This window comes from Petaurus breviceps, unplaced genomic scaffold (genome assembly GCF_028583685.1).
Source record: "Petaurus breviceps papuanus isolate PSGF00001 unplaced genomic scaffold, PetGlider_PUasm1.0 151, whole genome shotgun sequence".
Classification (NCBI taxonomy): domain Eukaryota; kingdom Metazoa; phylum Chordata; class Mammalia; order Diprotodontia; family Petauridae; genus Petaurus; species Petaurus breviceps.
Window position 1 is genome coordinate 23,345,725 of NW_027185712.1, and position 15,108 is coordinate 23,360,832.

At 37.0% G+C, this 15,108-nt stretch overlaps 1 long non-coding RNA gene across 2 annotated transcripts in view; it reads left to right on the plus strand.

Moving 5' to 3' along the window:
- The window catches only part of LOC138152715 (uncharacterized), a 52,893-nt gene that overhangs the window by 36,935 nt on the left and 850 nt on the right, over positions 1–15,108 (plus strand). The window contains exons 3-5 of one of the 2 annotated variants that reach the window (XR_011166185.1): positions 12,075–12,228; positions 12,916–13,030; positions 13,292–13,483. This is a non-coding gene — a long non-coding RNA (uncharacterized lncRNA). Of the gene's footprint in view, positions 1–12,074; positions 12,229–12,915; positions 13,032–13,291; positions 13,484–15,108 lie in introns of those variants that run through there. The other variant, XR_011166184.1, reaches the window with a different exon arrangement.

The window sequence follows — 15,108 nt, forward strand, 5'->3', positions numbered from 1 at the left end:
GCAACTGTGAGCTATGGAGTGAGTAACAACGTCATCCTATCTTAATGGGCAAATAGTCCGGTTAGAAAGATAAACATACCACATGTGAAACAACAACAAATATATGGAGGATTGTGAGGTGTTACCATAAAATAGACATGAAGATAGGACCTGGACCTCCCCTACAACCACAGCACAATGCTTTGCATGCAGCAGGGATGTTAAAATGTCAATTGAAGGTATCACTGAAATAATCAAATTGATTCTAATATAATTCAATTTGTTGACATACCCCAAAAACTTTATTCTTTTTTAATGTTTTTTTAACATTTCCAAGTATAACTTTTTTTTTGCTATAATCACTTGTTTAACATAATTTTGCATTAAGTTCACAGTATTTCATACATATTCTTTAATTTATCATCATGAAGCTGCACCATATCAGGGAAAGAGAAAAGGAAATTAGCATTTATACAGAGCCTACTATGTGCCAGGTAGTCTAGTGAGAATGTCACAGATATGTGAAAACTTAAAAAGAAAAGCAAGTCATTCATAATAGAGATCTGATGCTCTAGCTATGCTACCTTTTTTTCCCCCTACTCTAAATATATACTTTTTCTATAGTTTTTCTAATGTTTGGAATAAAATTTAATTCAAACAAAGAAAAGATATATTTCAAATGCTTGTCAGCAGCAAGACAATACAAAGACTAGAATAAAGGAGATTGGAAAATGGTAATCTGATCCTCACAATTCTGGGAGGTAGGCATTTCTATTTTATTATCCCCATTTTACACAATGGAAACTGAGGGAAATACAAGTTAAGTGACTTGCCCAGTGTCACACAGCTAGTAAGTGTCTGAGGCCCAATTTTAATTTAGTCTTCCTGATACTGGGCCCAGAGTTCTAAACACTGTAACACCTGTTATTTCCATAAATATACCTTTGTCTTTAGATGTACCTTTGTTGAATTGACCGTTCTTTCCCAGTGTACACTTGCTTTTAATCCATAGCGTTTCAATGTCGTTTAATTGATGCAAGTTCTCAGAACACTGACTTGTGTTTATCTCCATATCTTGGATAAATTCCTTGCCCATTCATCCTATGTGGCAGGGTAAAAGGCAACACCATAGTGTTCCATGTCCTTTTGGGGAATTCTATAATTCTGGAAGCATTCTCTTTCTCAGTATATAACTGCATTTATTGGAATTCATTATTTTCTCAAAGGGGACAAGATTTCTGGGTTCGTTGTAAGTAAAAAAAATCCACAACACTTTCTTTTGGGGGAAGGGGGTGCAGAAACAAGAGTGGGGGAAAAAGACAGATGTTTCAAAGTCTGGTAAAGCTGTTCAGCTCTTATAGTCTCACTTGGACTTCTGACAACAGTTTTGAAACAGCCTTAAATGAAAAAAAAAATGAATTTCATCAATAAAAATTACTATTTTCCTATCTCTCTTGCTCTAGTTTTTATATAGTATTGCTTAGGGGAAAAACATTTTTAATATTTTCTTTCTTTTTTATTCTGAACTTCAGAAAAAAAGCAGAATAAAGTGGCCATTTCTATATGCATAGTAAAAAAAGAAAGCTATTGTAGATAAAACTTCAGATCTCTATTATGTACAAATTGCTTTTCTTTTTAAGTTTTCTAATAAATTCATACCATGACTTTCAAGGCTATTCTATTTGTGCTTCTTTGTAGACTTAATACTGTCTTTTCTCTGCAAAAAAAAAAAAAAATGCCTCAATGACCTCCTTTTTTTTCCTTTGTATTTTCTTTCTTTTCTTCCATTTCTTGACCTATCCGGATCTCCTCTCTCCCTGCCATCAACCTCCAAAGTAGGGGGAGGGAAAGAAAAGTAAAACTAATCTAAAATATCCCTTGAATATGAAATGGCTAAACAAATTCTGGGATATAAATGTAATAGAATGCTATTACTGCACCATGGAAAACAATGCGTATGAAGAATTCAAAGATAAAAAGACTTAGGTGAATTACTGCAGAGTGAAGTAATCAGAATCAGGAAAACAACATACATAATTATTACAAAATGCAAAATGGAAATTACAAAATGCAAATGGAAATATAAACAAAAAAAATCTTTAAAAGAATATTATCCAGTTATAATGATGAATCAACCCTGAAAGAGAGAGAAGAAAATTCATTCCCCTCCCTTTGCAGAGGTGGGGAGCTATGGGTATGGAACATTGAATATATTGTCATAGTTGGCTGGTATGTTGGTGAATTTTAACGAACTGCTTTCTTTCCTCTTTTTAAGTAGTCTTTGTTATAAGAGTTGGCTCAGTGGATGCAGCAGAATATATTCAGAAATGAAGGAGATGTAGAAATAAAAGATATTTTTCATTGTAAAGAAAAACAAAAATTTGAGTGCAATACATAAATCCAAGTTTGGTAAATTCCAAAAATATTTTGGAATTTTATTATTATATTATATCATATAGAGAAATTATTATGTTATATATATGTGAATATTAGTAATAAATTATTATATTATATATAGAAATTTTAGTATTACAAACAGTAATTAGCATCTTAAGGTAACTACTTTGAAGGTAGCAAGTATTTAAATGCAACACTTTGGTGGGGCTGGAAGGCAAAGATGGGTGTTTCACAGTCCTTACCCTCAAAGACCTTATATTTTATTTGGGGGAGACAATGTATATACAGAGAAGTAAACATTAAATGTATACCCCCACCAATAGAAAGTCATTTTCTGGGTGAAGGTTGGGGAGGAGTGGAGAACAAACAATTAGTAAAGGCCTTCACAGGACTTTGGTAGGAAGAGGAATACGAAATGAATTTTAAAAGGAGATATATATTCCAAGAAGCAAAGAAAAGGAAGGTTTATGTTCTATTCTAATATAGAATATTTGTATGGTCTATAAATTAGATTTTTTTTTATTCTAGAATTAAATTCTAATATACATTTCTATATATTCAAGAATGGGGGCAGCTTGTGTAAATGCATGAAGACAGGAGGCAGAATAATAAAAAAAAATTACAATTATTTGTTGATGTTCAGTCATTTCCGATTTTTCAAAACCCAATTTAGGGTTTTCTTGGCAAAGATACTGAAGTGATTTGCCATTTCCTTATGCAGGTCATTTTACAGATGAGGAAACTGAGGCAAAGTTAAGTGACTTGCCCAGTGTCACACAGCTTGTAAGTGTCTGAGGTCGGATTTTTTTTTTTTTTTGCTTTTTGGAGGGGGGAGGGCCCAAGGTCATCACATGGCTAGTAAGTGTGTCAGGTGTCTGAGGTTGCATTTGAACTCAGGTCCTCCTGACTCCTGGGCCAGTACTCTATTCACTGCACCACCTGGCTGCCCCCTGAGGTAAGATTTCAACTCAGAAAGAGATTCTTTTTGATTCCAGGTCCAGCACTGTATCCACTGCACCACCTAGCTGCCCAATAGTAGTTGTACTAGTAGCTATTTATATAGCACTTACTATGTGCCAGGCACTGTGCTAAGTGTTTTATACTTTTTAATCTCATTTGATCCTCACAATAACTTTAGGAGGCAGGTACTATTATCATCTCCATTTTAAAGATGAGGAAACAGAGGCAGAGGTCAAGTGACTCGCTCAAGGTCACATAGCTAGTAAGTGGCTGAGGACACATATGAACTCAGGTCTTACTGACTTTGGGCCTTGTGCTGTTTCCTCATAGTCCAAACTGGCTGCATATGTGAGGCATAACAATCTTAATTTTTTGAAAGATATTCTAGAAAGGTTTTGAATGTGAAATAGAGGAATTTGGTTTTCTCCTAGGGATAATAGGGAACCATTGAAGTTTCTGGAATAGGGAAAAGCATAGTCATCATACCTGTGCTTTTGGAATATCGATTAGGCAAGTCTAGGGAGAATATATTGTAGAGAGGAGAGACTAGATGCAAGGAGACTAATTAGGAGGTTATTGTAATAGTTCAAGGGAAGGTAATAATCAAATATTCAAGTGTATCTTTGATCTTGTAGATTTTAATGTTAATTCCAACTATACAGATCACAATCCGTCCTTGTGGGCCCATTACTACGGTGCTTTTCATCTAATTCCTGCCAGACATTTGCCCCAAGGGGTCCATCAACCCAATGTGCTAGAGGCCATATTTGTTTTCTCCTATTTGGAAACATCCATTGAACTACATCAGGCTGTCCACCAGGCACCGCTCTACCTTGCCTCCTGACTAGCCACCTCTTCTGATAATGTATTTCTTTGAGGAAATCTTTTAATCCATTTCTTCTTTGTAATTCCCTGTTTTGTGTTGCAGCTTGTTCACATCCAACATGCACCTTTGCATGGCCCTCTGAGTAATACAGATTTTTTTTTTTGCCTTTTTTGGAGGGCAATTGGGGTTAAGTAACTTGCCCAAGGTAACATGGCTAGTGTTTTTTGTGTGGGTGTTAAGTGTCTGAGGCTGGAACCGAACTTGGGTCCTCCTGACTCTGGGGCCGGCGCATTACTGTTTGCGACAGCTAGCCACCCCCCGATTTTTATTCTATACAGACTGTAGCATTTTATGCCCTGTTGTCACAAAACATCAGTAAAAAATCAGTGTTAAAAAGACAGATATTTGTTTCTGGGAGGAATTTGGAGTTATTAAAGAACATTTATATTTTCTTAAAGGCAATCCAGGCCTTTCTACTTCTCTTGTTTAATTCTGGGCCCAAATATTTTCTGCAAAATTTATGTGATATGCTGATAGATGAACTGTATAAGTTACTGAACTGTGTATCATTGTCTAGATCCTAAAAAGAATTTATTATCCACTTTGTTTGTTCTCTTTGGATGCCTAGGCCAAATTCTTTGGATCATTTCAGATATCCTTTAGAAGGTTCTGGGATTCAGATGCTGCAATACAATATCATCCATAACTTCAAGATCTGTAAAACTTTCCCATCTACAAAGAATATCTTTTGTGCTTCATTTGCTCCATGAGGGTAGTTAATATCTTGGGTATACTTACCTTATTTAATTACTTGCCTGATGTTTAGGATCAGAGGGCTGCCAAACAATATTATTTCAGGCATTATAATTCTCTAGGAATCTTGAATAATTTTGAACTATGTTTTGGAGACACCAAATGGAAGAGAATCTTCAAATTTCATATATAGGTCACCATTAATAAAGTATTTTTCTGAGGTTTCTCCCTGGTTCTAGAAATGTGAGCTCCTCTATTTAATCTGTATCACCATTAATAAAAGTTCTTTTTGTCACTCTGTTGTGGTTCTCAGTGTTGTAGAGCTCCCATGATTCAAATCCAGTTCATCCACAGGTTATAGTACATAGTAAAGGCATTCATATCTTCAGTCCAATTTATGTATGCTTGTTGTATATTTAAGTGGTCAGCATCATTTGCCCTGAAACATTTCTAGCAAGTAAAATATTAATGTATCATTTTTTTCTGATGAATGGGATTTGACGCTTTACATTCATTGTCATCAATTTTGCCATTACAAAGATAGATATTAAAACTGAAATTGCAAATGTGCTAATTGCCCTAAATGTGATCTTTCTTTTAAGTTTTTACTTCAGTATCAGTCTCTTAACATGTATAACTTTAACTTGGTTTTTTTTTTTTAATAGCCTTATGCTCTTGCGTCTTGTCTGGAAGAGACCAAGATAAGCACCAATATCATCTGTTGATTCAATTTCATTGGTGAATTCAAGCTCAAAGTCTTGAGTCTATTTTTCATCAATCCATCAATCAATTATTCAGTAGACATTTACTATGCCTACAGCTAGTACATGTTAGGGACTGTACTGGTGATACAGATAGAAAAGCAGAACAATCTCCACTATCAAGGTGCTTACATTCTGTCAGGAGAGGCAATATATGTATACATGTATGAATATCCATAGAGATACATATATGTAGAGATACATGTATCCATACATATAGATAGACTGATAAATGTTAGACATTTTATGCATGTATATACCTAATTATATGCGTACATATACATATAGATATGCATACATGTATATAGATATACACATACATATATAGAATACATATATGATAAATATAAGATTATTTAGAGAAGGAGGCACAAACAGCTGTAAAGATCAGGAAAGACCCTTTCTGATATATATTTTTTTATAGCCTTTCTCTGGGATACAGAAGGCAGTACATGAGCTAAGTCTTGAATGAAGAAAAGGTTTCCACGAAGCAGAGGTAAGGAGGGAGACAGCATAGCCAATAGCCAGTGTAAAGACACAGATACAGGAGGTAGAGGACCATGATTAAGGAACCTGAGAGGGGACAGTTTGGTCGAACTGGGAAGTGTGGGATATGGAACAGGAGAAAATGAAACTGGAAAAGAAGTCCAGAGCAACCTGATAAGGAGGTTTAAAACCCAAAAAGAGGGATTTATGCTTTGCCTCAGAAGTAATAAAGAGTCACTGGAGTTTATTGAGCAGAGGATTATCACAGTCAGACCTCCACCTATGGAAATCCCTTTGACAGTTGTGTGGAGGTATATCAGCAATGCAATATTCACAATGCCTATGGCAATTGTAAATATGCTGATGTGGTTATTAATCATAAAATATATCAGGCTTTCTATATGGGGGATAAAACTGGAACATTTATTAAAATACCAAAAGACTGAGTCCCCAAACCAGAAAGTCAAAGCCATCAGAATAGTTATGAAATTGGCACAGGTAGATAAAGTAGAAAGTACCCACATTCTCAAGCCTTTAAAACAGAACAGGCTACCTCAGGCAAAGGTCTTCCTCTCCCCACTCACAGCAACTACTCAGCATCCAGGAAGCGGGCTCCTAGCAGCTCCAGCCCCTGGTAGTCCTCAGCAGGAGTCCTTAGCAGAAATTCTGGCTGGCTCAAAAAAAGGGTTCGTGCCTCCACCTCCACCTCGGCACTACCGCTACCACTGCCGCTGCCGCTGCCACTGCCAGTCACTGCAGGAACTCTAGCTTGGCTTCCGCTTCCTCTTGCCCCCACTCCTTCCTGCTACATCAGCAAGTCCAATGGGCATGGAAGATCTTTAAATCCCATACCCCTTACAGGAGGATGCATTGAAGAGCATATAGAAGTGAGCTAAGACCACTAAAGGGGCTATTATAATAATCCCAGGCAGGAGGTGATAAGGAATGCAGGCATGCAGTAAGTCATTGGCTTTGTGAGTAGTGAAAAGTGAATGGAGGTGAGAGATTTTGTGGAGGCAGAATTCAGCAGCTGATAGCATATACAGGATGAGGCAAACAGAAGAATCAAGGATAACTCTGAGTCTGCAAATCTGGGGGAGTGGAAGGATGGTGTTGCCCTTCACAGAAACCCAGAAGTTCAGAAGAGCTTAGGACTCGGAGCAAAGAGAGTGAATGCCATTTTGGACATGCACAATGTGAGATGTCTGTCAGACACATGCTTGGAAATGTCAGGTGGTACTAGATAGTAAGTGGGATTAAACTCAGGAGAGGGACTGGGTAAGCATATAGGTCAGGGACTCATCTGCATAGGGAGAATAATTAAGTCCATGAGAACCGATGAGAGAGAAGAGGTCTCAGGACAGACGCTTGGAGTCTACTCATAGTTATGACTTTTTTAAGTCTCATTAAACATTTCCCCCCCAACACAATACAGAACTCTTCTCACACATGCTATGGTATAGTCCACGGAGCCTACTTCATATTCCCTATCTAATATATGCCGTCATTCTCCTTAATGCCTATCCTCCGTTATTAGAATAAAAACCTTCCTCATCTCTGCATCTTGAAAATTCTGGCTTCCTCCAAGATGCATCTCTAATGCCACCTCCAACAAGAAGCCTTTACAGAGTATTGTTGGTTCTCCCATCCCAACAGAGGAAATGAAGTGAAAAAACAAACAATACTGTCATGGGAATTACCAAAGAGGAGTTCCAAAAGTAATTTGAAGAATAAAAGCAACCCCATCCCAAAAATGTTTCATACTTTAAAAATAAATATTTTGAGTTTACTTATTTCTTTATATGTAATTTATCCCTTCTCCTTCCCTCCCTCTACCTCTCTCTCCTCTCCCACAAGGACATTTTTGCCTTTGTATTTATAGTACTATGAAGCCCAAGAAGGTGAGGTTTATTCTTGAGACAATGGGGAGCCACGGAAACTTCTTGAGCAGGGGAATGACAAGGTTAGACCTATGCTTTCCATATCTCAATTTGGCATCTGTGTGGAGAATGGATTTGAGAAGGGAGAAACTAGATTCAGGGATACCATTTAGGAGACTGGTACAGTATTCTTGATGAGAGTCAATCTAAATTAGGGCTCTTGTGGTTTGATAGGCAGGGAAAATATTATTATTATTATTATTTTCCCATTTTATAAATGAAGAATTAGGCACAGAGAAGTTATGCAGATGATAGTTGTCAGAACTGGGAACTGAAGCCTGGGTCTTCTGACTCCAAGAGAAGTATTTTTGTACCATGCAATGCTTCTTTTATTGTGATGGGACAGATTTGAGTCATGGAAACTGATGCATTCTCTGAAAGAGAGAATGAAACAAACTTTTCCCTTGAACCTCATGTAGACCTTTGATTTGCAGCTCTAATGCATTTCTACATCATCAGCTGGGTTCTTTTTGCAAATAATTTCCTCATCAGTCTATCTAGTCCTCATATCTCACCAGTGTGACATGTCCAATTTCCCTTTGGTTAGCCCTACTTCATTGTTCTATAGTCATGTCAAACTCATCATTCAGAGAACAGAACTCATCTTCCCCTCCCCACTCAATCCAACTTTCCTCCTATGTTCCATATGGTTGTTGAGGGTGCCATAATCCTGCCAAGGTTTCAACCTAGAATTCATCCTCAACTCTTTATCCTCAATTTGCTTCCCACATCCAATCAGTTGCCACACTTTGGGCTCATATCTAGTATCACATAAAATAAAAATCCTTTTCGGGTTATGGTTATGTATCAGTTCTCTATCCACTTCTCTATCCCAAAAATTACTTCTTATTTTAAAAAATAAATATTTTTACTTCACTTATCTGTAGACATGAAATTTCCTCTCTATAGAATATAAGACCCTTAAGGGCAGAGGCTGAGAATTTAGTTCAGGGTCTGACACCTAAATATTTAATAAATTATTCCTGAATTGAAGTGAGAATAATAATGTGTACGATAGGAATTCCTTTTATGTGATTTATGTTCCCTACTTTTGCAAGCTCCATGAGGGCAGGAACCATGACTTAATGCAAAATTTTCCAAACTGAGAGGTGTCCCCCATTGGGATGTGCTTGACCTGACACCCTTTCTGGATGAGTATGAAAAAAATGCCCCCCCCCCAAAATTGGAAAGTCAAGTACAATTAGTGATTTTTTTTAATGAAAAAAGGTCAAATAAAAATCAACAAAAGTGAGACTAATGTAGTGAATTTGCTCTGACAGCTAATACAGCACAGTGCTTATTTCAAATGGTATGTGCAAATGGGGTCAAATTTGAGTTGGTGCATGTCGAATCTCAATGTAGGCACCATCTGCCATCATCACTGTCAATCAGAGTAGACTCATGACAAAGCTGAGTTGTATCATACTGATGCTTGCTGCATTTGAATGTGAAGGGTGTAAACTCCAACTTAAACAGTCTTTTTGTGGAAGTTAAAAGCACCATAATATCTGTTATATTTCCCAACTTCATTCATTTTGGCAAATATGAGAGACTAAGCTGATTTCCAAAATAACAGAAACTTTAAGGCATTTAAATAATTTGTAGATCATTGCAGATAATTGTATGAATTTTTTAACAATTAAATTTGTCTTAAATGATGACCACTTTAAAAATAAAATAGCATCCCTTTGTAATAGATATCTGATTAAACCAATTTAAAGAGAAAACACACTGCAGCAGTTCAAATGAATAGAAAAGACAATAAAGACAGTTTAAGTGGGAGAAATACAGAAAAACAAAGTACAAGTCCAAAATCTAGAAAATGTAATCCATTATATTTATCAACAAGATTTACAAGTTCATGGATAGGAAATAGTGCTATTTTAAATTTTTATGAATACTTTAGCTACACATAAAAACGAAGTCCAATCAATTGAAACAACATCTTGAGAGTACACATGAAGGATACCATCAAGAGAGATTTTTTTTTCCAGAGAAAATAGATTCTTTTAATGAGCAAAATCAAACTTAAAATAAATATCTTTGACATCAAAAAGGATATTCTATAAAGCTGTTAATAATATTGCTGAATATAAAAAGCCTCATTTGAGAAATGTTGGTGCTAGCTGTAGTTACTAATATGATCTAAATGATGCTTAGTTAATTACATGCAAACCTGTTTTGCTTGGTTCCACTTGGAAATAATATAGTGGGGAAAAGTATTGCCCATATGTCTGAAAACTTCTATGATAAATTAATTGAGAAACTAAAATCTTCCCATTTTACCTAATCAACAAAGTTATTTTTCCCCATTCTAGTTTCAAAATAATTCTGGAAGGAAATAGGACATTTTAAGTATAAGATGTATCAGGAAAATGCTCAGTGTCCGACCATTCTTTTTAGGCAGGTTTCATTTTGAAGAAAGGGGCATGAATTCTTTTGGGGGGGGGTGGGCGGGGGGCAGTTGTGGTTAAGTAACTTGCCCTAGGTTACATGGCTAGTTTTTTTTGTGTGGTTGTTAAGTGTCTGAGGCCGGAATTGAACCAGGGTCCTCCCGACTCTGGGGCTGGCGATCTACTCACTGTGCCACCTAGCTGCGCCCTGGGGCATGAATTCTATTCCTAAATAAAGCATTCCCCTTCCTTATTCACTACATCTCATTAGGGACAATTTTTCATAGCCAGCTTATTGAAAACTTTGTTCCCAGAGATGTCGGTAGATCTAAGAATTAGATCTCATTTTGGTTCGTCTAAGTAGAAGTTTCAGGGTTAATTGAAATCACATTTGCTTTTAAATCAACAATTAGAGGAAATAAAACACAAATAAATAAAACATCAAACAGTCACAGTCTGGAGTGTGGTACCTTGACTCCAACACAGTGATGCCATTTTGGTCCTCTTTGATCATGAAGGACAACAAACAGAAGAAATAAAATGTGAGTTACTCTGCTTTCTTACCAATTTCATAGCTTTTTAGCTTATAAACTCCAAAGATTTGCCAACTTGTTTCTTTGTGATTTTTTACTCTGAAAAAAAAATGTCAGGAAACTGTTGTTCTGAAATTGACTAAAATATGGGTTTCATCTACTATTGATATGGCTGTGTATATTTGCATGTATACATGTACGTGCAATTCCTATGCACACATACAAATAAACATGCACAATGAATATATGTGTGGTTATGTGCACACACATGTATATTACACTTACATGGACATATGCTTGTATACACATACACACATGCATACCACAAAGGCATTCAGGAACCCATGACAGAGCACTGGATTTGGAGTCAGAAGACCGGTATTCAAATCAGGCTCTATCACTTGCTACCTATATGACCTTGGGCAAGATATATGACCTTGCTTATTTTCAGTTTCCTCACCTCTAAAATGAAGGAGATTCATCTAGGATGACCTCGGAGGTCTTTTCCAGCTCTAAATCTTTAAATTTATCGCAACTTTATGTGTGTGTCTGTGGGTCTGAATATATATATATGTATATATATATATGTCTGCATACATATGTGTATGTATGTGTGTGTATATATACACATCTGTGTGTACATATTTACACTAACTTCAATTTGTTTGGCACACAGATGCCCTTCTTATTTGAGCTCTTTATGGCTACATTAGGGAAAACAATGCTGGCATAAAATAAATGAATTGAATATGAGTTAATATCTTCTTTCAATGATTGATGTAACTGGCTTCAGAGTACTTTCCTTCCTTCCTCACTCTCTTTTTTTTTCTTTCTTGTTTTAATTTTCTAGATAGTGGCACTAGTCATACTGATTAGTAAATTATTTCTGAATCTCAGCAGTAAGTTATTGGGCTGTTCTAGATTTGTCTTTATGAGTAACATGAGGAGAGTTAGTTGACACAAGAAAGTCTTCGCAGAGAAGCAGGTTACAAGTATTAATTTAAGCAACTACATTTGATTTTCACTTCTCCCATGTTCCCTCACAGCTGTGATCTACAGATGAATAGCTTCTGAGATTGCTGGGTGGCTGCTGAATCCTTTGGCCTACTAATGACAAATAACCCCTCATGACGTTCAGTGTGAAGTGTGGCTGAAAGTGGATCATCTCTCTGGACACAGGGCAGCAATTTCTTTGTGTCTGTAGGTGCCTATGGTTTGGTCTTCACATTAGAATAATTTAATTATAGACCAATAACTGGAGAGGTGAGCATACTGGCTGAAATTGTGCAAGGAGTACTCTGACTTGTCCAGCATACATCACTGTGACCTTCCTATGGACCTGAATAGAAGTCTCTTCCAGAGATTGGGTCTCTTTCAGTATATGAAGTACAGCCTTCAGAACTTTGGGCCTAAGACTTAAATAGTGCTATGTGATCCAATAGCTTGATAATCACACTGTTGGCTATATTGGCCTTGAGTAATTCTTTTCTTTTCTTGGGGGGCGGGGGGGAGCGGGGAGGAGAAGGAATGAAATGAAGATAAGTCAGGAAATATCAGTGTCTCTATCAGAATGAAACTCCAAACTATGGCTCTGTGATCCAGTCAGGAGGTGGAGGATGGAAAATAAACTAGACATAGGTTTGTCAGAAACCATTGATCTGGAAATGTGAGAAATGGGAGAGGTATCATTATGAGTTAAACCATAGCACATTCACCAAGAAATGGAATGCAAGTAAATTCATTCAACTTTTATTAAGTTCCTGTTGTCTACAAAGCACCCTACAGAGATGGAAAAGGGAGAGGAAATGTTGAGGTAAACTAGCTTCCATTCTCTGAAATGCTTATGAAACTTGTTTTTTTCTTGCTATTTTTTTGATCCTTCTGTAGGCTTTGAGTGAGCTCCCCGAAGCAACAACTGTTTTGCCTTTGTGAGATATAGCACGTTTCCTGGGATATAGTAGACATGTAATAAATGATTATTGACGCATTATGGGGGAAGCAGGTTAGTTATACAATGTTGCTTGCCAAACTATATATTTAGACTAAATTGCCCTGTAGATATTGAAAACTATAGACAAAGTGAATTAAGAACAATAAAAACAGATCAACCTCTAACACAATTGAGAGAATTTTAATTTGTGATTAGAATAGTCGAGATATTGCATATATTATATATATGTGTGTGTGTGTGTGTGTGTGTGTGTGTGTAAATACTTCCTAATGAATAATTGGTAATTGTAATTTTTCCTGTACCTGTAATTAGGAAAGAAATTTTACAGGAGTTCGATATAGAGGTTATACCTTCAACTCTGGTTAAGCTGGATCAAGAAAAAAAAATAAAATTCAGAGATTTGTGGATTCTAACTGAGGACCCTTGGATACTAGGTTGGTGGTTCTTTGGGGCCCCCCTGAATGTGTCAGCCTCAAGATTTTAAGGAGGAAGTGAGCAATAAAGGTTAGTATCTAAAAAGAAAAAGCAGAAGAATCCATTATAAACCTTAGTAATGCTTTGAGATTCATAGCTGAAAGATCATTAGACATAAACTTCTCATTATGCTTATTATACATCCAACAACCTATTCCAGGCATTGAGCAAACTTATTACAAAGAATAAATCTCTGAAATACAATTATCCAACCAAACTCTTGAAAAATAGTTCCTTGAAGTTCATTATTACCTGACTGTACTTTAGCAGTATTTCCCGGTGGATCTTAAAACATGGCTCTCAGTTAAACACTTTTTTAGTAGGCTTTTGGCTACTGGTTTAAACAAAGAGGAAAACATCCCAAATGTCTTTGGTTCTTCATAAAGAGGTGGAAAGATTTTCTTTGCTTTCTTTCTTTCCATTTAAATAGAGAATGTGTCTTGAGGCATGAAAAGAGGTGCCCACCCTGAGATTGGCCCAACCTTTCATGTCCTACTGTTAGTGGGGAAAACAGCTGTAAACTCTAATTATATAGGACATTTATAAGGATCAGTGCTTATATCAGCACGGAGTTCACCTGAGCCCTTTTTATGTCTTACTCTCTGCTTGAGGAACTTGTTTGTCTGTGTTTTACATAAACTACTTGATAAAATCAATGTGTGGGGGAGGCAGGGACAGATGTCATTGCAATTTCATTTTTAATTATCCCTGAAATGCCTATACTGTGCCTTGGCTCCCACCTGGTGTTCAGACTTCGGAGTACACTTGACCAAATAGCTCGAGGCTTGCTGCATGCAAACTATATTAGTTGTCTACAAAGACTATATTCCCAGGTGGTATCTGGTCTCATTTCTCAACATATTGAAGTCCAATCCAACAAGCACTGCTGATTATAGAAAGGGAGACAATGTAGACAAAGTGAAAAAAAAAATCACCCTTGCCTTCAAGGGGCTTAGATTCTGGGGGAATTGGAAAGAGCAAAACAGGTAAACAAGCAAACAAATAATTATATACATAATAATGTGAGGTGCTATTGAGCACTAATAACTAGTGAGATCTAGGAAGGCTTCACGAAAGAGGAGGCTCCTGATCCGAGCCTTGAAAGAATCAATGATTCTATCTCTTCTATTTTTCTATTCCCCTTTCTCTTCCCTATGCTGAGGCAGTAAGGTGGAGCTATGTATAGTGCTTGACCTTGAACCAGGAAGGCCTGAGGAAAAATTCGGTCTCAGACACTTACCACTTGTGCCTCCCTGGGCAAGTCACTTACCCTCAGTCTGTCTCAGTTTTCTCAAATATGAAAATGGCGATAGTAATAGCACCTGACTCCCAGGGTTGTTGAGAGCATCAAATGAGATAATATTTGTTAAGTCATAAGCACAGTGTCCAGCACATAGTTGGCACTTGATAAATGTCAATTTCCTTGTTGCTTCTTTCCTTCCTCCCTCCCTCCTTTCCTTACTTCTTCCCTTCTTTTATTCTTCCCTCCCATCCTTCCTTCCCTCCTTCTCCCTTCCTTCCTTCCTTTCTTCCTCCCTCCCTCCTCCCTCCCTCCTTTCCTTCCTTTCTCCCTTTCTCCCTCCCTCCCTTCCTTTCTCCCTCCCTCCTTTCCTTCCTTCCTTCCTTCCTTCCTTCCTTCCTTCCTTCCTTCCTTC